Source organism: Pseudopipra pipra, chromosome 2 (assembly GCF_036250125.1).
Source record: "Pseudopipra pipra isolate bDixPip1 chromosome 2, bDixPip1.hap1, whole genome shotgun sequence".
Lineage (NCBI taxonomy): Eukaryota > Metazoa > Chordata > Aves > Passeriformes > Pipridae > Pseudopipra > Pseudopipra pipra.
In genome coordinates, this window is record NC_087550.1 from 16763519 (window position 1) to 16787121 (window position 23603).

Consider the following 23603-nt stretch of genomic DNA (forward strand, 5'->3'; position numbering starts at 1 on the left):
TATTATTAATCTATCATAAAAATGGTATGTTATGTTATTCAGAACAATTCCTGGGAACAAAGAGGACAAAAAAAGTACACAAGTTGCCCTTTATTTTCCATGCTCACTGCCTACACAATTCCTGCAGCACACGTGCGAAAACAGGCTCTGCATTGCTCCAAGCACCTGGGACTGCAGTAGGAGAGCATGAAGAGGTTGCAGGAGAGGACAACCTTGTTTCCATTTCTCCTCCTGAGCCATCAGGGCAGTGCCAGCATCCGTGCCCATCATTGCTTGCTGCTGTACCCTGGCCAGAGTGGAGACAAGATGGGAAATCACTCCTGAGCCACGCACTTCTTGCTGGGATGCTCCACAGGCAGTGCAGCACTGTGTTTGTTCCTCTTTTCTTGTTATCTGAGGATCAAATTTTCACTATATCTTGTGAAAGTTGAAGAGGAAAAAAAAAAAACATAGTTAATAAAACCCACTTGGAATATCAGGCAGGGAATGCTGGAAAAGCCTTATTTGAGTTTTGCAGTGATGGGAAACAAAACCTGAACGGACATCAAGGCTTTGCTTTGAGCACAGAACGCTGCAGAGTCTAAGATGTACTTTTTTTTGTCTGTATTTATGTGTATTAACAAAAGCGTTCTCATTTTCAAATTAATTTGTCATTTTAGTAATTTTTCCATCTAGCTTTGAAAGTATCATCCAGTCTGGTGATTTCAGTGAATTCATTGAAAACTTTAAAAAGCACATAAAATTACTTCATCAGCAGACTGGCTTCAGATGCAAATGAGTTAGATGGCAGACCTTTACTTACAAATAATTGTGTTTACCTTGAAATTTTCTATTTAAGTGCAGCCATTTTGCTTTAGATATCAGAATAATAACAGATTATATGCTGGGATTAAAACCTTCTCCACAGTGAGGTGGAGAAGGAAAGCTGGGCCTCATTTGTGATATATTGCACCTTGAGAGCAGCCAAAGAGTATATTTTACCTGTAGATACTGAACACTATGGAAGTCTTCAGGAAACATTTTTATACGTGTACAGACACCAAATTTGTGGTGTGGTCCAGCTACCAGGCTGGATAAATATGAAATTCTTAAACCATCCCAAACTAATTGAAGTCAGAGATTTGTATTTAATCTTGACTATGGGCTATTTGCAATCAGATTTTCCTCCTACTTTTAGTTATGGTGAAAGTAAAAAATAACAGCCTTCTACCAATATATTTGCCTGCCAGCACGGATGCTCAAGTGTCTGAGAGCACTGACTTGGAGAAATTGTATCACAATTCAAATGAGTAAAACTGATATAGAAGTACCAAGGAAGAAAAATTAAAGTATCTCACGAAAACTATTTTTAAAAGAAAAAATAGTATGAGAAATGGGATTCAAAGATAGAACAGTAAACAAATGGAATTTTCCAAAAATATGCATAGGTAAGTCAAATTAAAATGTAGCAAAGTCAACATCATCCAGGTGTTGCAAAGCATAAACATGACTAGAACAGCCTTCTGAGAGGTAACTGCTGTATCTATCATCCACCTTTTCATTTTCTTATCAAGTTCATAATAATGAGAAACATTTTCGTATTCAATAAATCTCCGATTTTGACATGCTGAGTTTTTTCTCTAGATACTCTGGAACTCTGCTGAATAAATAGCTAAAATTAAGCTTTTTAATAAAACACTCTTCATATTGATCTTGTATTTTCCAAGTAAACTGTATGATTTGTGTCCTGGTATTTAAAGAGAGACCTTAAATTGTTCTGCAAGTTAGGTCCATTGGAAGCATCACACTGTAAAAACAAGTTTTATACAATTATTTCAAAGATGGTTTTACACTGCATTTCACCCAAGAATTTAGAAGCCTGTTTCAGCTTTTCAGATCAACTGCCAATGAAATGTTCAATTTTATAATTTCTGACTACAGCCTGTGGGAACCACGGTTGTATTCAGCAAAACAAGGGTGCAGTCTGAGGCTCTTGCTGTCAATTCACCAGTAGTCAGGAGGCAAGGAAAGGCATGTGAAAGGCTCTGATGGCAAAAGAAGCTGCTAAATGCAAACACCTCCACAGACACAGTCAGTTACATAAAGTGTTTTTGTTGCTATTATCCAGGTTATCCAGGTTAGCAAAAGTAACCATGCCACTGTGATGGCAAATGGGTTTGCTTCAAACCAGTTAAGAAAGAGTGAAGTAAATGGGTTTAAAATAAAAACAAGACCTGTGATTTCCCATTTCATATCATTACTAACTAAATTCCTTCCATCCTAATGGGTGCTGAACAAACTCAATTTAAGTCTTCCAGTTAGCAAGGATATGACTCATGCAGTCTTGAAACAACCAGAGGCTAGGGCAATTTGACACTTGAAAGGTCTGGAAGATAAGGACATGCATAAGGTTTGGGTTCAGTGGTTTTTTTTTTAATGTTTCACTTTTCAGGATTATATTTGTTCTGGCTGATTTTGTGAATCTTTCGAAGTGTGTCACCTCCCTCCAGAGGCTTTACTGCCATCTAGGCCTTTGTGAGCATTACACATTGTTAACAGTGCGTACAAGTAGGCAAGGGTGGGACAGAGAGGTGTTCTCAGCCTTCCTTTGGGTTGGCTGGGGAGCTCTGGCTCTGTCACTTTGCTGTCTTACCTCCACGTATCCATCTCACAAACCACCTCTCAGAAATGAGCTAGTCACAGTCTTAACCATGGAGCCATTTGGTGTTTTTTCCTACATAAAATTCCTTGCTTGCTAAATGCACAAAGTAGAAGTGTCTAAAGGAACGTGGCAGATTTGTCTGGAGGAGTCTTGCCTCTCTTCTCATGAGGGGTACAAGATGTGCAGTGTTGGAAGAAGAGGGCTGCAGGGAAAGGAACTTTGGTCCAGGCAGTGATGTAGCAGGAGGAGTCCTGCCCCTGTCCAGCAGGATTGTGAGGAGAGCTGACAAAACCTGGGTGCTGGCATGACTTTTCTCTTCTATTCACATACTTCCACAGTCATACATGTGCACCCACAGCACTGAGGATCTTCTCCCTCCTCGTGGAGTGTCGTGGCATGCATATGCATGGATAATACGGTGATGCACGTCCTTGGAAAAACCATGATGAAACTATTAATGGTCTTCGTGACAGGCCTGGAAGGTGTGCAGCAATGAAGGACTATGACCATTACTGAATAAGTACCAAAAAGCTGGGCCCTGTTTTCCATCCTAATAGACTTCTCTAGGGCAGGACAGACACTGACTGCATGACTGCACCACAATGCACATTAAGTAGAGAGGGAAGGTAGCAAACAAAGTTGGAGGGGCAGTCTCAACCTTACCATTTCCTTCGCTGAGTGCCTTGGTTTTGTAATGTTAAACTGGGAGTTATCAAGGTCCTTCAGGTGTGCACCAAAACTGCATGGCTGATGCTTTAAATTCAAAGTAGATTGTAAGAATGAAAAAAATCTACCTTGCTTTGGACAGTGCCAGTCACCTCTAGGTTCTAGTGCTCCTTACAGGGAATGTCATGTGTTGCTCATACCACATCAATGAAAGATGACAACCATTCACAAATCACTGTTACACTTGACCCAGGCTTCCTAAATGGCACAGTTCAGTGGCTTACGCTGTAGAAAGCACAAGATTTGGCATATGAGTCATTCTGCTTTCCTACATATCAATCATCAGTTCCCCCTTCTAAACCTCAGTTCCTTCAATCCTCCCTGACCACAGCCCATGCATCTGTACTCCCCACTGAGTAAGCAGCATCAGCCTAGAACTCAGATCCAGTTGACTGGTGATCTCATGGTCTGATGATCAACATGGGCTTGAGATGGTTTCCAAATGTTACAGTCATATGATGTTTTGCAATTGGGTGCTGGTTTGTGGCAGCAAAGTATTCCACCAGCCTGCAGGTGCCAGTTGTGAGAGATGCTTGGTTTCTTTGAAATGGTTAGAAAATATGAGAGCAGGTGGTCTGTGAATTTAGTAATTTGTCTGAATCTTATACTAAACTTTAATACAGAAATTAGGGAAATGAAATGAGGATGTGTGTGCTGATGTAACAAATGTGCAGTCAGATGCCAAACTGTGCTCTGGGTGCTCAGAATGAGTAAACTGATGAGAACTGTAAGTGATGGAAAGGAAGTAGGTACAGCTAGGAAGAGGAACTGGCGAGTGAGCTGTTGCCTTATCTGCCTGCTTTCTTGCTGTTTATGGCTTGCACCAGTGGGATGTATAGGCTGTTGTCCTTAGCTCAACATTAAGAAGCTTTTGTTTAGGTATACATAAATATTTACTTCATTAAGGTTGTGTTTTTGTTGACTATGTCTAGTATCAACAGAGCTATGATGTGATACAGACACTCACAGTGTTGCAGATGGTTCTTCTACAGAAAGAGGAATAACCAGTATCAGGATATGAGTGTATTCTGCTAATCATAGAATCATAGAATATTTGAATTTGGGAGGGTCCCATGTGGACCATTGAGCCCAATTCTATGCCAACTGCTGTATTTGCGTTAAAGATAATTAAAGCCTTGATAAATAGCCTACGTAGAGTACAAACTACACTGAAGGGAGTTTGGATTGACAGGAAGCTGAACATGAGCCAGCAGTGTGCCCAGGTGGCCAAGAAGGCCAGTGGCATCCTGGCCTGGATCAGGAACAGCATGGCCGGCAGGACCAGGGAAGTGATTCTGCCCCTGTACTCAGCACTGGTGAGGCCACACCTGGAGTGCTGTGTCCAGTTCTGGGCCCCTCAGTTCAGGAAGGATATTGAGGTGCTGGAGCAGGTCTAGAGGAGGGCAAGTAGGCTGGCGAAGGGACTCAAGCATAAGTCCTATGAGGAGAGGCTGAGGGAGCTGGGGCTGTTCAGCCTGGAGAAGAGAAGGCTCAGGGGAGACCTCATCACTCTCTACAGCTCCCTGAAAGGAGGTTGTAGCCAGGCGGGGGTTGGTCTCTTTTCCCAGGCAACTATCAGCAAGACAAGAGGGCATGGTCTCAAGTTGTGCCAGGGGAGGTTTAGGTTAGATATTAGAAAGAATTTCTTTACAGAGAGGGTGGTCAGATATTGGAATGGGCTGCCCAGGGAAGTGGTGGATTCTCCATCCCTGGAGATTTTTAAAAAGAGACTGGATGCGGCACTTAGTGCCATGGTCTGGGAACCACAGCGTTAGTGGATCAAGGGTTGGACTTGATGATCTCGGAGGTCCCTTCCAACCCCGCTGATTCTATGATTCTATGAAGCCAGAGCACTTCAGTACTGAAATAACTGCGTCCCCACTAATGGGCTTTTGCTGCTTTCATCGCACAAGTGGAGTTTGGAACTTTTATTAACCAGATCCCCAGTTTCCCACATAATGATATTGGGATAATGATGTGATGTTATGTGATCAAAAAACTTTCACCTCTATCTTGTGACTGTCTTACAAGTGTATGACACATCTCAGTGCACAGTCCAGATTGCCTTGTGGCCACAGACCTTCCCCACAGCCATTTCATCACAGTGCTCTCCCCAGATCGTTCCTTTAACTGTCTCATTACTTTGCTGTCCATGGAGAGCTGAAATACATTAATGACTCCGAATTTTTTAAGAGTAGTCAGAAGTAAGTTCATCATTTAATGACATTACCTGCTAAGAACCTTGACTGTCTTGTGGTCAGACTGTTTTGTATTCATGTTCTGCAAATATGTCAATATATATGTTTACTGTTTAGATGTCAGTACAAAAAAATACAAGTCTTAATATTCATGCAAGACAGTCAAACATATTCCTATTAATGCTGGTTTAATATTAGGCTTATTCATGATGTTCCTTCCCTTGGCTGTGAAAAAAAAAAGCCAGCTACTCACACATGAAGTAGTACCTCCTGATGAAGTTATCTGTGCCAAGAATGCGAACACTTCTTTTTGAAATAATTTCAAAACAGGAGTATTCTTTCAAGGAAAAAAAACCCTACACATGTTACAGCTAATATAAATTACATCTAACCATGCACTAACTGCTAAAAATGTGCTTAAATCTATTTATAACCCTTTACATAGCTCTCATCAATTTACATTGGAAAAAGACACCACTACATTTGACTGTCTGAGCTCCCTCTTGTGGGTAACGGGACATTATTATTATGAAGCAGGGATACCTCAGACAATGTTTTGAACGTACAATTATGTTTGTCCAAGTGAAGTTTTGTTTATGTAAGTGTTTATGGCTAATAATTCTTTATATATCTAGGTACAGGTCACTACACTAATTTATCACCATCTGATCACATCTGAAACTACCAAAAGAGTGATATCCAATATTTTAAAAATACTAGAGGTACTTGCACGGAGGTGTAGTTTTCAACAACATCTTGAACAGCAGCTAACATAAGCACCCGAGTTAAATGAGTTCCAGCATTACACAGAAGCTGAGAGAATTCATAACTGCAAATTATTATTCAAACTGAGAGTAGAGAGTAAGTTTAGGTTAGACATTAGGAAGAAATTCTTCCCTATGAGGGTGGTGAGTACCTGGCACAGGTTGCCCAGAGAAGCTGTGGCTGCCCCATCCCTGGAAGTGTCCAAGGCCAGGCTGGATGTTCAAGGCCTAGGTCAGGCCAACCTGACCTTGTGGAAGTTGTCCCTGCCATGGCAGGGATTTGGAACTTGCTGATCTTTAAGGTACATACCAACTCAAACCATTCTGTGATTATATGATTCTGTGAGCTGTATCATAATATCTCTGTTTGTCCAAACTACTTCTGTTGAGTTCAGCTGGATTTATGTGCCTGGAAGTCTGGCCTGTATGGCTTCACTTTTTCAAAGTACTAGACATTACTGACCAACTGCAGGGACTTTGCAGTGCTTATGCAATGGTACAAAAACTAAGAGTCAAACATCCTTTAAATAATACAGTACAGAACGGCTGAAGAGTGTGCTTCTTTTTTGCTGGCAAATTTTAAAATGCCTTAAATCTCATACAGCCTGGTATTCATGAGTGACACATTTCTAACAGAAAACACAGGTGTTATCTTCCTATCTTTCTCTTTGTGTTTAGGTTAAGTAATCTGAATACAGGAAGTGTCAAGCTTCGGAGGAGTGCCCAAATGCATGGGCAATGTTCCAGCCACAGTTCAAGTTTCAATGAACTGAAGTGGTTGTGCTGGAATATTAGGATTGTTTTACCAGTAATGAGTTTAGTGGCTCTTGCACATCCCACAGTCTATTTGAACAACCATGTTTTTGGAAAATTCGGTTTCCTAGAACATTCTGCAAGGAAAAAGAGCAGAAAAAGCCTGCTATTAAGTATGTTTTTCTGCTTTAGCTGCTTCAGAATTCTCGTTTAATTAATAAAAAGAGGTTTATATTTTGTCATTTGGCTGAAACATGGCAAGAGACAAAATTCTAATTACACTGTAATTAAAGGTGAGATATGAAGACAAAAGAAAGCATAAGCAGGATTTTACCTAAGTGGATGTCATTTTTACTGGCGGATACCTTTGTATCTCCTGAATATGACTGAGTACATGCAATGGTTTCAGATGTTTATGATACTATACTAATCCTGTAATTTCTGCCCAAGGGACTTTTAATTGACTGTTTGACTGCCAGAGTAAATCTACCACTGTGTTATTGTCCAAAAGGGAACCGTCCCTGAATGCTTATCATGAGAAAGTGGCATTTAAAAGTGCTTAATATTCCTTTTAAAATGAGGGTGTCCACATCTAAATGAACAGGGCTGCCTGGTAACAAACCATCAACACCAAAAATGCACCACATGGTAAACTGCATTTAGGCTCTGGTTCAACACAGCACTTACAATGGGGTACTGTGCCACATCAAACAAATCTCTCGAACATATACGTAACTTGAAGCAATCAGTAGTTCCCACTGATTTGCCAGTAGGTCTATTCAAAGTAGTTTTATTCATGCACTGAAGTGTTTTGCTGGATTGAGGCCAAAGACACCAGTGCCTCAGCTTGAAACTTGACTGTTACAGGTTCACTGGAATTTAATTACGCACTTGGAGTGTTCAAACAGTGTGCTGCAGCAGGACCCTTCCACGGAGCTCTCTGTCAGCGAGCTAAAGAGCTCCTCGCAGCATCTGGTAGCCGGGAGGACCTTCACGCTGTGAGGAGCGTACAAAACCCAGGCATCATGCTGCAGCACTTTGAGCTGGGTCTAGGTCCAGTTGCATCTGCCAAACAAGCCAGGTGCTTTGTAATGCAGAAGTAATGAAGAAAACATTCTCTTTTGTCGCTCCTGGTAAGCACGTTTGTTCCCACTCACACATGCCAACCCGTATGAAGTATCTCCACAGGGTCATTATATGACACTGTACGAGTTTTTAAAGAAAAGCAAGCAAACACGGAAGAAAAGTCAAATATTTACAAAGCACTATAAAATACAATTAGAAATGGCTCTTAACTAGAAGAATAACAGCATAAAACTGTTTTAAAAAATTTAGAAATACTACTCTTGCTTTTCTTTTCTTTGTAAAAATGTAGCAGAAATACTGGACTAGGACAAAAATGCCATGGGTGCCTGTCAGATAGGTTCTGTTCCTCCTTTCTTCTCCCTTCACATACCCCTCCCCGTTCTTCCAGCAAGAGGAGATCTCAGCTTCTTCAAAGATGAGACAGAGAAATAAAATATTTCCCAGGGTTCTGGTTGTGGCATCCTTTTCTTGGAGAAAGTCCCCTCCGCTTTTGATAGGAAATGGAGAGAGGAGGAGTACTTGGGTTAAAGGTGGGTTCTCTGCCCTCCATATGAATTTCTGCTCAAATTTGGATGTGTAATAAGCAAATGAAATTTTCAGTGTGCAAGTGGTAAGTAGAGACGTAGAGCTAAAGTATTTCTTAGCTGAACCTACTCTGTAACCCAAGAGCTTCGATGCATTGGTGACAATTCAGCACATGGATCTCTCTCCTCCACAAATGCACACTTCAAACAGGCATATGTGACCACACACAATTTTGCTTGTGATTTCACCTCACAATTCAATCCTCCCATGCTGTCAATGCCATTCCTTTGGTCTTTCTAAATTGTGAAGGAGGAAGATGTCAAGTTCAAACACAAAATAATCAAACATCTGGACCCAGGAAAGAAGAAGACTCTGCCTTTAAATTTGGCTAGAACCCATTGCTTTTTTTCCGATTTATCATCACTAATCACTACTAATCAAAACCAAAACTTTTCCTTCCCTCCCCTCCTCTCCCCTCCCCTTCTTTCCCCTACTCTCCCCTCTCCTTCTCCTCCCCCACTCCCTTTCCCTTTCATATTACCTTTATTATTTTTCCTTTTCTTCTTTCTCTTTAGTCAGGAGTATTAAAATATATACCTACAAAAGATAAGGAACTTTGAGATGTCAGATAGTGAGCCCAGACCTACCATGACGTGTACAACTGAACAAAGAAAATTACTATTTCAGCATGATTTTAAGCATTTTGAGGTTTTTGTCTGATGATGCACTTTTCTGTTTCAAGAGTAGGATTTACTTAATATCTCTCTGAAGCAAGCAGAGGATTTAAGAAGCACATCATCTTCAGCAAGTCTCAGCCTTACTGGTGCAACTTTGAGGACTTTTACTTAAAAAGAAATAAAGAAATACTTCCAGCTCCATTTAATTATTTATTAAATACATTTCTAAATACTGTTTTAGTTACAAGAGTCAATGCCAGCCAAAGGATGAAGTTAGAAGAAGAGGAATAGTCCACAGTGGGCTTAGATTGGTCACTGTAAAGCCTAAGCTGAGTTTTCAAAACTAAGCAGTGTTTGTGTAAGCAGCATGCCAAGTCTTTTGGAACTTCATTTTCAGGGACTGAGTAATAGGTCTTTTTGAACATCTTATTTTTTTGAAATAAATTAAAATTGACATGTCACATCAAGCCATATTTCACCTTTGAAAATGAAGACTGCATGAAGATCTCCTCTGACATCTGACAAGGACCTGGACAACACAGAAAACATCCCAGTGAGACATGAGCAATTCAGATCACATGTTACCTGCAGCAGATGCTGCCCTGGGAAGGGGGCCAAGAGCAGGGAGTAGATATCTGTTCAAATCGTAAGTGCCTGCTATAGAGATCTTTTACTTCAATGACTGTTTAGGGACTTTGGGGTCTAGGCACCCACCAGCTGGGTCTCCAGTTCTAAGATTCTATGATTCACTTAAAACTTGGCTCTCTGCACTCAAATATGGGAATGCTGTTAAGGCTGAGATTCTTGGTATTCTGAGTCATGTTATGTGGACATAGAAGTACCTAAAACTCACATTCTGGGAAGCATCAGGCATATTGTTCTGCCTTCCCTTGAAAAACCCCTCCCAGAAACCAACTACGTATCAACAAACTATTCTGCCAACCACACACGGCATGGGCACGAACTGAGCACACATGACAGGGAACTTGAAATCCTGACAGTATGTGTGTGAAGCTGCAGTCACTGCTCTCTTGAAGTTAGGGGTCTGGTGTGCCACACACGGCTTAGCAGGTTTGTGTGACTTCTCTTTCTTATTGAGTCACCTCCAACATTTGCAGGCAAAAGCAGAGTAAAAGGAACTGCTCCACAGCTTGCCTGGCTGACTCTGCTTGTTGCTCTTCATGGAACTGGCAAAAGGCAGCGAGGTCTTCCAAGAACAGAAAATGTGGCTCTTTGTCACCAGGGCTCCACAGGCACCATCAGGTGGCAAAAAATCCTTAAAGACTTCAAACCTGCAGGGCAAATGCTCCTGCAGCTCCACAGAACTCCAGAGAGCATTCAACATTAAAAGGAGATCCAATGGAAAATGAGAGGGAAAATACAATGGAAACATTCCTGTTTAAAACCCCCCAATTTTTAAAAATATTACCGTGGTGCTTTTAAAGAAGATGTATGAGACACAAATTGACAGTTGTCTGGACTATATGGACAACTATATTCAAGAAGAACTTGAGCTTTTTTAGGGTTCAACCTGAAGCTTCTTCCAATAAATGGAAATCCTGGAGAAAGACAGCTGATCAGTGGCAGGACACCACTTTCATGACATGCTGAAAAATGTTATTGCTTGGTGGTCTGAGCTAAGAAATTCAGGAAATATACCCTAAAAACAAGTTTGCTTGTCTGCACTGTTTGACCTTCAGAGGGTTTTGATGATGCCTCAGCTTAAGAACAAACTTTTTATTCTATTTTAGCAGAGTAATAAAGATCTGGAAAGAAGATAGATGTGCACTGTAAACTTTGTGACAGTGTATGTGGGTCTTTTGGGACTTCCTAGGAAAACTGTTTGAGACCATTTCATTCACGTGCAGAGAACAGGAGAAGAAAAGCATGCAGTGATTTCGTACCAACCCTCCTCCCTAGAGCCAGTCTGTAGGACCAAAAACCCCAGGACACATCTGCTGACTCACCTGGGGACTCCAAGGAGGAGCAGACCCTCAAAGGAGGGAGGAAGGGAGGGCAGCAGGCAGGCAGGCATAGAGCCTAGGCTCCCTGGCATCCTTTGCTGTGCCCTCTTTGCCCACTGTTGCCTACTTTGTCTATTCAGTCTGAACAGCTAACAAGCTGATGTGGTTTGCTATTTTTTTCAGTTGCAATTCCAGGTGATTCCTTCCTGGACCTAGTTATTCATTTTCTTTAAAGCTGGGCTATGTGCTCTGTGAAGTCAGCTCCAGTTTCATCCAGCTGCCTAATTATTTCTGGAAAATCTGTGTGCAGTGTAACCATGCATCATTGGTCTGAGCCAACAGTCCTTTTTAATGAAGCAGAAATGTTTCATTTAACGCTGTTTATTAACACTCTGAGAGATGAACTTTTCTGTTACCTATTCTTTCTGCTAGAACTTTTCTTTCTCATTTCCTTTTGTGAATTGAACCATTTCACTGTGTTTCGCATTAGAACTCCTTCAACCTTCTGTCAGATGGCTCTTTCTACAAAAAAATTCATTTAATACCCACACCAAATTAATTCAATACCCACACTAAAGCTTTATTGAAAGGAAAAAATGAATTTATTGGTAGCGACATAACTGTCTTAATTTATTAACAGTCAGTTAACTTTCTTGATGGGCAGCTTTTCCCTCATTGTAAGAGTCTGTAGCAACAAACTACTTGTTTTAAAATTATTCTGCTTCCCAATCTCCTACTGACCAGTTGATTTATTTTTTTCTCAATGCTAGTGTGAACTCCTTCCTTTTTTTTCTTTTTTCTTTTTTTTTTTTTTAACCACCAGTGACAACTTCTCTCCCCGGCAGCAACAATTTTTCTCCCTAGTATAATCTTATATCTCTGTCACTGCCTGTAGGGTAGGGAGAGGACTCTGTCTCTAGTGTGTCTCCTTTGATACTATTAGTCTGGAGGCACCTTTCCTGTCTGGAACTCATTTTCCTAGAAGTTTGTTTTCTGCTTTTATCTGATAATACAAACATATTTTGTACTTCAACAGCTTCTCTAAGCAGTATGACTTTAAATTCAACAGACAACAGAAGCATTTCTCATTTGTTTTCCAGAGAAGTTTTTTGGTTAACTAATTCTACTTCAGTCCATCAGTGGTTAAACTTTGTTTTCACTGTAAGGATTTTCCAGGGCATTATCTACCTAAATACCATTTTTTCCCTTTGGATGAAGCTTCATTATTAATATATATATCCCATAATAGTTGTTCTGCTATGATGGCCACGTAGCCAATGAATTAAGTAACCCTTGGACCTGGAAGTTAGCTAACATTGTTGACAATGTGTTGTATTTTACTGTTTAAAACTCTGACAGTATCTGAACAAGCTCAGTTTAATCCAAGCTAATTGTCACATTTTTAATGGCCTGCTGCCTGTTCTTATAACCCATCAATTTGAAGTTTAAAATAATGCACATGGATTGAAATAAAATCCAGGTGATGTGTTCAGAAGAGCAGCTGTTTGATAAACTGAAACAGTCTAGAGAATTAGTGATCAGAAGGAGATGAGAAGAGCTAAGGAAAACTCGTGATGGCAGTTGTTATTCATGACTTTTTAGTAATTTCTACCAAAATAATTCAAAGAAGGTTCAGAGGAAAGAAATGGAAAGCCTTGTCATGTTTGAAGACAGCGTTCCCACCACCAGAAAATAGGCTAAAGAGGTTAAAACACACATGCGGATCCTCTCATGTTGCAAATGGGTCCGTTTGCAGCAACTTTGCAAAATCTGTGAGCTGTGGGAGAGCAAACAAGAAACAGGGCCCTAATGTTTGGGTAGTGGGGCTCCCCACCCAAATTTTATACTTACTTTTTTTTATATAATTCTCAGCCCTGAGGTAAGGGGCCAAGTTTTTTCTCTTTCCCGTGACGTGCCCTAGTCAGAAGGCAAAGAGCTGCATTTCATCAGAGGCCAGGCTTCACCTGTGCTTACAGACTGGGGACACTGGAAATGCTACCTCACCCCAAAACTCAAGCCCATCAACCAACAGGGGGTGAGGCATCAACTTTCTCAGGCTTTAGCTGGCCTGTGCATGTCGAGAAGCACAACCAGACACACTGAGAAGATGCTCAGATCAAACAGGGAAGTATGGAGTAAATTGAGCCATGTTTGGGAGAAGAAATAAGGAACATACTGATCAGTTTTACATTTTGGATGTAAGTGGAGCTCAGTTTTACAAGACCAGGTATATTTGTATACCTAGATATACCCAGGCATATTTCCAAACTCCTCCCACAGTCCAGTATTTGCAGTTGTGCTGCTCTGTCACAGGCTCACAACTGCTGTTTGAACTGCTATATCAAATGCAGTATGTTTCAAACACACCAGCTATTGGATTTGTGAAGCTGCCACCCTCCCCCTTCAGTGTGGTTAATATTTTACTTCTTCTAGCTCCCCAGTAGAATCACTGAAGAGCAATGCTTGAAAATAAAACGCTTGCTCTTTCATTTTTCAACACAAGCTTTTGCTACTTATTTAGGCATAAACTAAAGGCCCTACCTAACCTTAGTGTAGAAGTGGCCCTTCTATGGACAGACACTGAGCACAGAGCTGTGCAAAGCCCTGGAAAGTTCCTTGGGTGTGGGTGTGCTCTGCTCTGCCTGGGGGCACTTGCTTTCAGATTAGGATTAAGGGCCTGGAGGAACAGATCCACCAGGGAAGCACCAAGCCTGCCGGAGAGAAGTTTCTACCAATTTTTAACTGGTTATCTAAACTATTTCTCACTTTATGCAACAGCAAGTATTGATACCAATGACAGCCAGCTTTATATTAATAGAAACATGAAGCTTATTCATCATGGCCTTACAAATACAACTGCCAGCAACATAAAAGCAGTTATAAGTTTCTTGTTGGTAGAAGAACAGCCACTAATCCGAATAAACATACCTGTGATGACACATGACCTCTCTCAGTCAAAAGGACAAGATTTGCACAATGAGAGACAAAATGGATAGTATCTCAAACTGTGTTTTATTCATATAACAGTTTACGTTAAAGCTATTCTGAATGAACTTTGACAGACAGGTTTATAAGCTTTATATAGGGAACAGTTGTGGAAAAAAAGTTTCCAAAGACAGTGAAGGTGGTTATTAATTATTATTACACAAGAGCATTTTCTCAAAACTGGTTTTACACATAATATCTGTTATTCCTTGTTTTTTTAAGATCAGTGTTTGGAAGTTTCCTTCTCATTCTGCTATAACATTTCAGTTTTTGAAATCACAGTGTGCCCCCAATGAAACTGCCAGGAGCTATTAAAATAGCACAGATCAGAATGAGGGAGAAGAATATCTCTGATATTTCTTGATATGTAGCAGGACAGGGTATGTTTCAAATAGATTATTAAAGGCTCCTTCTTTCAGATCTTGGTAGGACTACTCTTCTGCTTACTGACATGTGCTCAGTTAAATGTCTTAGCAGATGAGGGATTCAGCCTATACTAATATTCCATTTTACTCTCTCTTGGAGTATTTAATGCACAATCCTAGAGTTGTGCTATTTTACATAAATATTACTTACACAGGCTATAAGTGCCAATCCCAAAGCCTACGTTCCCAGCTGCAGTGGTAGTTCATTTCCATTCCCGAATGCTTCTGTTTCATTTATTATTTTACTTCAGTAACACTGTTAAAAATGCCCCTGTATTGTTCACCCTCATCTACACCTCACGATCTGTTAATAGGGCAGAAGTCACTACTGTGTATCGACATGTGATTTCTGCCTGCATTTCTTAAGTTCATAGAGAAAAATATCTAATCCATATTCTACTCTCTGTGTGTGAATAATTGCACATTTTTGTTCCCTAAACTATGATTTTAAGATTTCTTCTCCTACCACTGTGACAGCTGTGCTGTTTCTGCTACGTTTCTCTGCTTGAAAAGTATGTGAGTATAATATATCTTCTGGTACATAATAACTGCTGTGCAACACAGTCCCTTACTGTCTCAGTTTAGTACATTCCCCCAATTTCTGGGACCGTATGTGAGATATTAAAGGGGGGGGCATTTTTTACAATGCTTAATTCATAAACATTAAACTAGAACACTGGTATTTTGTTCTTTCTTAGAGGGAATTCATTTGAGATAATTAGCACAATTTCAGATTTACAGCATTTGTCAAAAAGCACAAGGCAAAAGAAAATGCACATTCTTGCTTTCACACAATGGGAAGACATGCAAGTGAGTACTTAGGGCTGAAGGCTTTTATCTTATCAGGTCCAGACCCGGCTGTGCTCTGCCAAGGCTGCAAGTAGAGATGTAAACACATTTACCATGACTTGCAAAACTCCACCTGAACTCCAGAATACAAAATTTTCCAAGTCATTCTGAGGTGGAGCAACACAAGGAGAAGTAGGTAGTTATGCACAGGTACAACATACAATGGAGAACATTGCTCCTGTGAGCAACTCAGAAATCCTAAACTGACCCTGGGCACTCTGAGAGGTTAGTCAGCAGCAGACTGCTCTGCCAGGTGCTCCTGCTTAAAGCCCCAATAGTAGCAGTGTGCTACTACATAAGCAGGTAGAGAATATATGGCTCTGCAGATCCTATAGATCCTCTTAGAAAGGCTGTAAGGGTTTTGACCTCTTGTGGAGCACACCCACCCATAGACAACAGTCTTACACAAAGCCTTGGTACAATCAGCAACATACTGGGATAGCATTTGAGTCAATACAGGCAGAATTTGCTAGATAGATAAAAAGATGAGGATTTTGTACAGGAGAAAAGAATCATAGTGGTATGTGAAATAATACAAGAACATTAATTTCCTAAGCAAAACAACAGTTGGAAAACACCCTACAGGAAATTCAAGCTTGCAGGTTTCCTTATCAGGAAATAAGTCTGTGTGCGAAGAAGGACCCACAAGAATTTGATTACCTCCCAGCCTTCTGGTAGTGCGGCAGTCCTTTACTCCTTCTGCCTTCCCTCCTTTTCCTAAACCTTCCAAATACTTGTTGAGAAGTAAAGCAGCCAACATGTAACCCAACCCACATAACCTCTTCCGGAGACCCTATGTGAGCTCTGCCGCCAAGAGGGGCTAATTTCAGAAAAGTTACAAAATATCCAGAGAAACTATCACCATCATACTCATAGGATGCTTTTCACAACTGCATTCAAGCCTAAAACAGGTTCGTCCAGTTAGGATATTGAACCAGGCACGAGGCATAATCTAACAGTAGGCTGCTGCACAATCCAGGAGGTATAAAAAAGTCTTCACTGAGTTTTTCAGCTGGATTTTTTTAGACTGTTTTGAAAAGGTCCCGGGCTACATAAGCTCTGGCTGGAACAGCACCCAGGCTCCAACAAACACCCAAGACCTGCACTCTCATTAAAGCACAACATTTACATGTTTCTCTGAAAAATGAAAGTCTCAAAAAGCATTGTAATCATGTGACAGCAGCAAGAACAGCACCAGAGGGTTTTGCTAAGTAGATTTGTCCTTGACTAGGCATCTTGGCCTATTTCTTTAGTAGTTCTTTAGTAGTTTCTTTAGCCTCCCTTTAGTAGTTCATTCATGTTAAGGGAAGGCTGAGGGAGAATCTTAATGGGTAAATATCAGAGGGGGAGTATACAGATGATGGACATAGGCTCTTTTCAATGGCATTCAGTGACAGGCAATTGGCACGAACTGGAACACAGGAGACTCCATCTGAACATCAGGGAATCCCTTTTCACTGTGAGGGTGACCAAGCACTGGCACAGGTTTCCCAGAGAGGCCGTGGAGTCTCCATCCCTTGAGATATTTGGAGTTGTCTGGATATGGTCCTGGGCTCTGTGAGGTCCTGCTTGAGCAGGGGGGTTGGATCAGATGTCCTCCAGAGGTGTCTTACACAGCCATGTTGTGATTTTGTGAAGGGAAAGGGGAAGAGAAACTGTGTTCCTGAGATAAGCTTTGGTAGTGGTTTCAAGAAGCTCATACCTTGCACTGTGAAAAACCCAACACCAAAAGGTTTCTATAAAAGATTGTGAGTCTCTTCCAATGCTGTTAGAACCAGACTCCACATGTCCAGATCATGAGCTGTACAAAGAAGGGAGAGGAAAAGCACTGTAGGAAACTCACTGGTTTGTGTGCTAGGCTATACCTCACAAGACAAAAAATTAAAGAACCAAGTTATCAGGAAATTACACTGTATAATCAATTCTACCAGTTCTATAACAAGTTTCAGATTTGCAAGTGCACTTTCCAATCTGCTGTTTCCATCAACTTTCATCCTTTGACAAGCACCGACCACTAGTTTGTGCATCATCTAATGCTCTGTTTTTGAGAACCCATCAGAACCAGTACAGGGAACTGCACCTTCATTTCTCTCTCTTTTTGCATGTTGATGGCAGTATCTCATTCTGTATCTTGTTTGCATTGGGTTACATTTTGCTCTGTGTAGCAGTTTTGGTGACTTTCACAGAACTAACCTGGAGATAAAATCAGAAGTAGAGCTAAAATTGGCCTCGTTTTCCCTTCAGTATGAGTTGTACACTTAAACCATGACTCATCATGGCTTGCAGTCACACCCAGGTGCTCGATGGGCTGACTGGCCAGTCACTTGAGAACAGAAGGCAATCCAGATAGATACAGCAGGTGGGTGAAGGTTGGCTCCCTCCTCTTACTGGATCACTGCAGCGACAAACAAACCACCAAGCACCCTGGTTTCCCAGTTGAGGCTCCAACTTGCTAATGAGTCCCAGAAGCTGAATGACTTCTGTTGTGGGGCACTTTAATGTGCAGCTCTAGACAGAAGCCAGCACTGAATCAATTTTTCCTCTGTTATGACAAATAGGGAAATGTACAACCTCCAAAAAATAAATTCCCTTTTCCGAAAGCTGCAACTGGAGAGTGACTAGGTCAAAAAGTCAAACTATTTTCCCGGCAGGTCACTGTGTGATCAGTACAGAAATAGCAGGTTACAATAAGAACCTTGTGCTGTGAAATTAAAACTTAGACTGGAAAGCATACCAAAATTAGGAAAGAATACCATGCATTCAAGTACTTGGCTAAGTCAGGTCTTCAAATGAATCATTCAGTTTTGCAATCATCCTGTGTAACAAAAGCAAGGTGAGGGATCATAAAGAATTCATTTAAGGAAAGAAGTATCTTAATAAGGTACTTAAATTATATTATACCATGCTGCAAAAGTTCATATGTCACTTTATGCCGCTGTCAGACACCTCCAAAAGCAAATGCAATTTCATTGTTCTCCATTCTGGTCCTGATATACTTACAGTAGCTTTCAGACAGCCAAAGTGTGAGTCCTTCAGAAGCTTTCTACCATTAAATGTTGAAACTGATCTTTCTTCAGGCATTAGACTCAAAAAGCAAATATGCTTCATTTCCATATTTTCTTTCAGAGCGCTTGAACTACTTCAGTCCAATGCCGGAAAACCTAACCTTTTGAGTCATTTAACCAGTGTTTTTGTTGTTCATCTGTCTGTCCTGGTTGCGTCTGACCTCTGGGATGATTGCAATAGAAAAAACATTCAGCTTTTCTTTCCTTTCTTCACTATGACTCAACCTCCTTCTCCTCTCAGGGGTGTGACTACAGTTCTTAGGGAATAGGTCCAAAGTTTCAACATTTCAAGTGTCTCACCCACAAATACTCTTGTCATTTAGGAAAACTCGGGGTACCTGAGTTCAGATACACTGAACAGTTCCTTGGTTTATAATCTGGGGTGGTTAGGTTTAGCATTTTACTAGAGGGGCAATAAACCATATAGCCCTGATAATGAAGTGCTAAGTAGCAGATTTCTAGGTTAGAGCAGTTAGAGTGAAAGCAAGAGCCAGACACATGTGGGAATATTGCATTACCAGCTCTTAGTTCTCCTAAACTAAGGGTGTGCAGAGGGATCATCCCAATTTGCTAATTCAGGAGCCTGTCAATAGACTATATCATAAATTAAAGAAAACAGATGGGCTCTTCTTTCCCTAGTAGGTTTTTTTTGTGAAGAGGTGAGAGCATCACCCCTTCACAGGGGAAGGGCACATGGAAACAGTGGGGTCTGTTGTGCATTTAGTCTGTGGTCCTGTAAATGGGCATCTTCAGCTCCCCCAGCATGAGGCATTTCACCAAGTCTCCCTCCATCTTCCCAAATCCCCAGTACTTCCATCAATCTACACACAGATCTGCATCTGGCTTAAAATTAAGAGCCTGCTGGTTTCAGGCTTAGGAGTTTTCTGCCACAGGGAGCTTATTCATCCAAAGCCCTCACAGCTGCCATCCCACAGCATTACTCAAGATTGCAAACACTCATCAAACCTTGGATGACATACTCTGGCCTTCCCACATACACTTAGGTTTTCTCCCAGGTTTCAAGAGAGCCATTGTGTGAAAATGTCTGGTCTGGATAGTCTGGCTGTGGTAATTTTGCTTCACCTTCTGAACATTTCTGGTCTTTTCCCAGACCAATCAGATCAGGCATTTCTGCCTGACAAAATTACAGCCAGTACCAGTACTTACTCGAGGTATCCAGGAAAGCAAATTCATTTTTCAAGAATAAATCAGTTGTTTTCCTCTTTAAGTTAAGTACCCCCGTGGGATTTTTTAGCTGTCCTGCTGCAATTCTCATTCTTTGGTCTTCTCACACACCTCCCCCATCCTATCTAAGCAGACCTCTAATTTTCCACAGCTAGATACTGTTTCCCACCTTTTTGCCATTGTTTACACATGCTTTATTACCCTTCTCACAGAATCAAAAAAACTCTCATTCTATTTAAGAAAAAAAGTTTCTTTTTTTCCCCCATTGAAATATTACTGCTTAATTTAAGGGTGCTGTTCTTAAAAACTATATTTGAAAAGAACCCCAACCAAACAAACCAGATTTAACCAAGAAGACAATTTTCATTTTAACAAGGTTTGATGAGAATTTGGACAAAATTAGCTGTAGATTTAAAATACATTTACAATTGCATTTCAAAAGACAATTTACTCAAATAGGATTTACTTCTAGATGGAAAGCATTTTTTTCTCATTTTTTATAAACAGGTAATGTAAAAATATTTTCTTGTGTTTAAGACCATGCTTTCCCAGAATGAACAAAAGACTTTTGTAAGCCAGAAACCATGGAAAATGTGTGTGTGTTCCTAAGGATTAGAACAGTATCACATACATACGGCAAAAGACGGTATGGAAATAAATTCTAAAATAATGTATTTAAAGACTTCAAAAAACATTTTAAAATAAGAGGCAGATTTTCAGCTTGCACATATTGACATAGCCCTGAGCTTTCAGTCACTTAGATAGATACCACAGTAGCTCCTTGATAGATCAATTTACAGTTAGAAAATGTTATCTAAATGTAGACTAAAAATCAGCCCTTGTATTTGCAAATTCACAGGAGGGAGTGGTTTGGCTTTCATTTACTGGTGTGGAAATGGACTAATCTTCTATATGATGCCTACAGAAGTCATATTTGATGTGGAAATGTGTACAGCAGGGTCTTCAGCCTCTGCCCTGTGAAGCCAGAAGATGGGCCTTCAGCACCAATTTTTCTCAACAACTCCCCAACACCCTTGTTCTATAGGATTCTGATCCCAGCATCCTGCAGGGTTCAATCAATGCATAGTCCTCTGGGAGTTATGTCTCTGGCCTAACCCAGTTATCCACACTCCCACTGCAAAGGTATGAGATAGGCAGCTCCAAAAGAAGTTTTATCCCATCTGTCTCAGACACCTACCACAGGAAGGGAACAATTACCTTGTGGAGATGCCTGTCTAGTTCCATCAACTACACTGGAGCCTAGATGAGCAGCTTAGACTAGACAGTTCAATTTTAGATGGATAAAGATAGGTGAGATGAATCTCACTTTAGCATTGGGATATGTCACAATTTAACTCTGGAGAATTTACTAGCCAAGTTTCTATGGTATGAAACCAGCTTCAGCACACAAAGCTGAGGGACTAAGGGCAGAAAAGAACACATCCAATATTAAAGATGGTCTGAATATTCTACAGTACAGGCTGTACCCTGAGGTCAACACAACTAACCTGTAGATTAGAGCACTTTCATCTCTCTCATCCACAGACCAGCCAGAGCTCAGTAAACTGAGCTGCCACAAACTAGTGGTAGCTGAGGCTGGTGCCAGAAGCAGTGTGCCAGAAGCAATAAACAACACTAGCAAAGAGACTGCTGTAGCCAGGATTCATGAGGAATTAACAGCATTTGATAGAATGGGACTTAAGAGTCCCATTAATGTCATCAGTGTATCAGAAAATAAATCTATTTCAACAAATGAACATTTTCCTTTGATCTCTTCTAATTATATTGTTATTATTTGTTATCATCCACACTACCTCTGTGAGCATTTATCATCTCAGTTTTCATATTGTTTTATCTTTAAAGCATTTATTATTAATCTCCAAGAAGATCTACTTCCTTGATTTTCAGCTTAGATTTCCAGATCTCATTTTCACTGCTTTTACTTCTCCTTTTAGGAAAAAAATGGGCTAACTTTTTTATTTTTCCTCCTCCAGTTGTGTCTAATTTCAATGAGGAAAGTACTCATGCAGTTCTTCAGACTGACTGTGAGTGAGAAGCAAGCTATTTTGCTTTAATTTCACTCACTATTGTGTGGGAAGTAAGCATTGCCATCATCCCTAGGATCCCGAACAGGACATGAAGATCCCTTCTTGGTGGGGAAAGCCCAAGATTTGATAGTCAATCTTCCAGCCAAAGTCATAACTCCTTTTGCTTTGATTTACTACTTTTTGTCTTGATCTGTTTCTTCTCTCTTCTGTTCCACTCTCTTCTCCGCAAAAATCTTTGGTGTAAGACCACAAACAAAACCCCCAAGCCCCCAAATAGTGGTAGATATTTTAAATTTTCTGCTTATGCTTAAACATTGCAAACATCTTGTACTTCTGCAACTCAATTTTTACCATCTAAACAGTTGTCTTAAAGCTGCCCACTTCACATGTGAAGGGGATTAGGAATTCCCAACATGTGTAAGAGCATAACAACTACAAGTCATAGAAATCATGAACAGCAGCTGTAGAAATTTAGATTCAGACTACCTTAAGTACTGGTAGTACCCAAATCTCAACCCAGAAGGTACTACTTGGATATCATCATCTAATAGCTGTCCTTAAATTCAATTTCAATTGCTTATGTTATTTTGTAAGGCAACTCTGTTCGCACTGGTGAATATATTGACCAACTAATAACTAAAAATAATTAAGTGCTACCTTCTTAATTAGTTATCAAACAGACATTGAAGGAAAATCTGTATTACAGAATACGCCAAGTTGGAAGGGACCCACGAGGATCATCGAGTCCAACTCCTGGCCCTGCACAGGACTATCCCCAAGAGTCACACCATGTGCCTGAGAGTGTTGTCCAAACACTTCTTGAGCTCTGTCAGGCTTGGTGCTGTGACCACTTCCCTGGGGAGCCTCTTCCAGTGCCCAACCACTTTCTGGGGGAAGAACCTTTCTTTGATATCCAACCTAAACCTCCCCTGACACAACTTCAGGCCGTTCCCTCGGGTCCTGTCACTGGTCAGCACAGAGCAGAGATCAGTGCCTGCCCCTCCTCATCCCTCCCGAGGAAGTTGTAACTGGAATGAGGTCTCCCCTCAGCCTCCTCTTCTCCAGCTGAACAGACCAAGTGCCCTCAGCCTCACACGGTGTTAACCTCTGCCAGAACTGAAAGCCTAGTGCAGAAACAGCCGGAAAAACTTACGTGACACTTAAATACGGTGTAAAACAGATCGTATGATTCTTCTTGCTTTATTTTACAAGGCATGAAAGCAATCACTCAAATGCAAACAAAGCTGTTAAACTTGGTTAAAATCTCGTAACAATTAAATTCCCATCAGTATTCCTGGCACCTTTTGCCATCATTAATGTTTTATTCAGGAGCTTCTGGAGAAAGCTGCCTTCACTGGTGTCCTCGAATAAAAAGGTAGACGGAATTTAACAGCTCGCTAAGCGCCCATGCCAACAGCAGGGAGAAAGGGAGGGACGGAGGCAGGAAAGTGGGAGAGGGGAGCGGAGAGAGGAAGAGGGAGGTGGAGGGGAAGAGAGGGAGGGAGAGAAAGAGGAAGAGACAGAGAAGGAGAGGCAGAGAGGCCGCTGCGGAGCGGGCGGGGGGCGGCAGGACCCGACGCTGCCCCGGCTGGCGGCGCCCGGCGGCGCGCATGCGCAGCAGGCGGCGGTGTGGGCGGCTGCGCGTCGGCGGGCAGCGCCGCGCCCAATCAGCGGGCGGGGCGTGCGCGCGCGGGGGGGCGGCGGGCGGTGCC

At 41.2% G+C, this 23603-nt stretch overlaps 1 long non-coding RNA gene across 1 annotated transcript; it reads right to left on the reverse strand.

Moving 5' to 3' along the window:
- Positions 1-30: 30 nt before the first annotated feature.
- LOC135409043 (uncharacterized) lies at positions 31-18820 on the reverse strand. The gene is made up of 4 exons (XR_010427995.1): positions 18594-18820; positions 17296-17394; positions 9850-9899; positions 31-417 (listed from the first exon to the last, which is right to left on the reverse strand). It is a non-coding gene; the product is annotated as an uncharacterized LOC135409043 (long non-coding RNA).
- Between the last annotated feature and the right edge of the window lie 4783 nt (positions 18821-23603).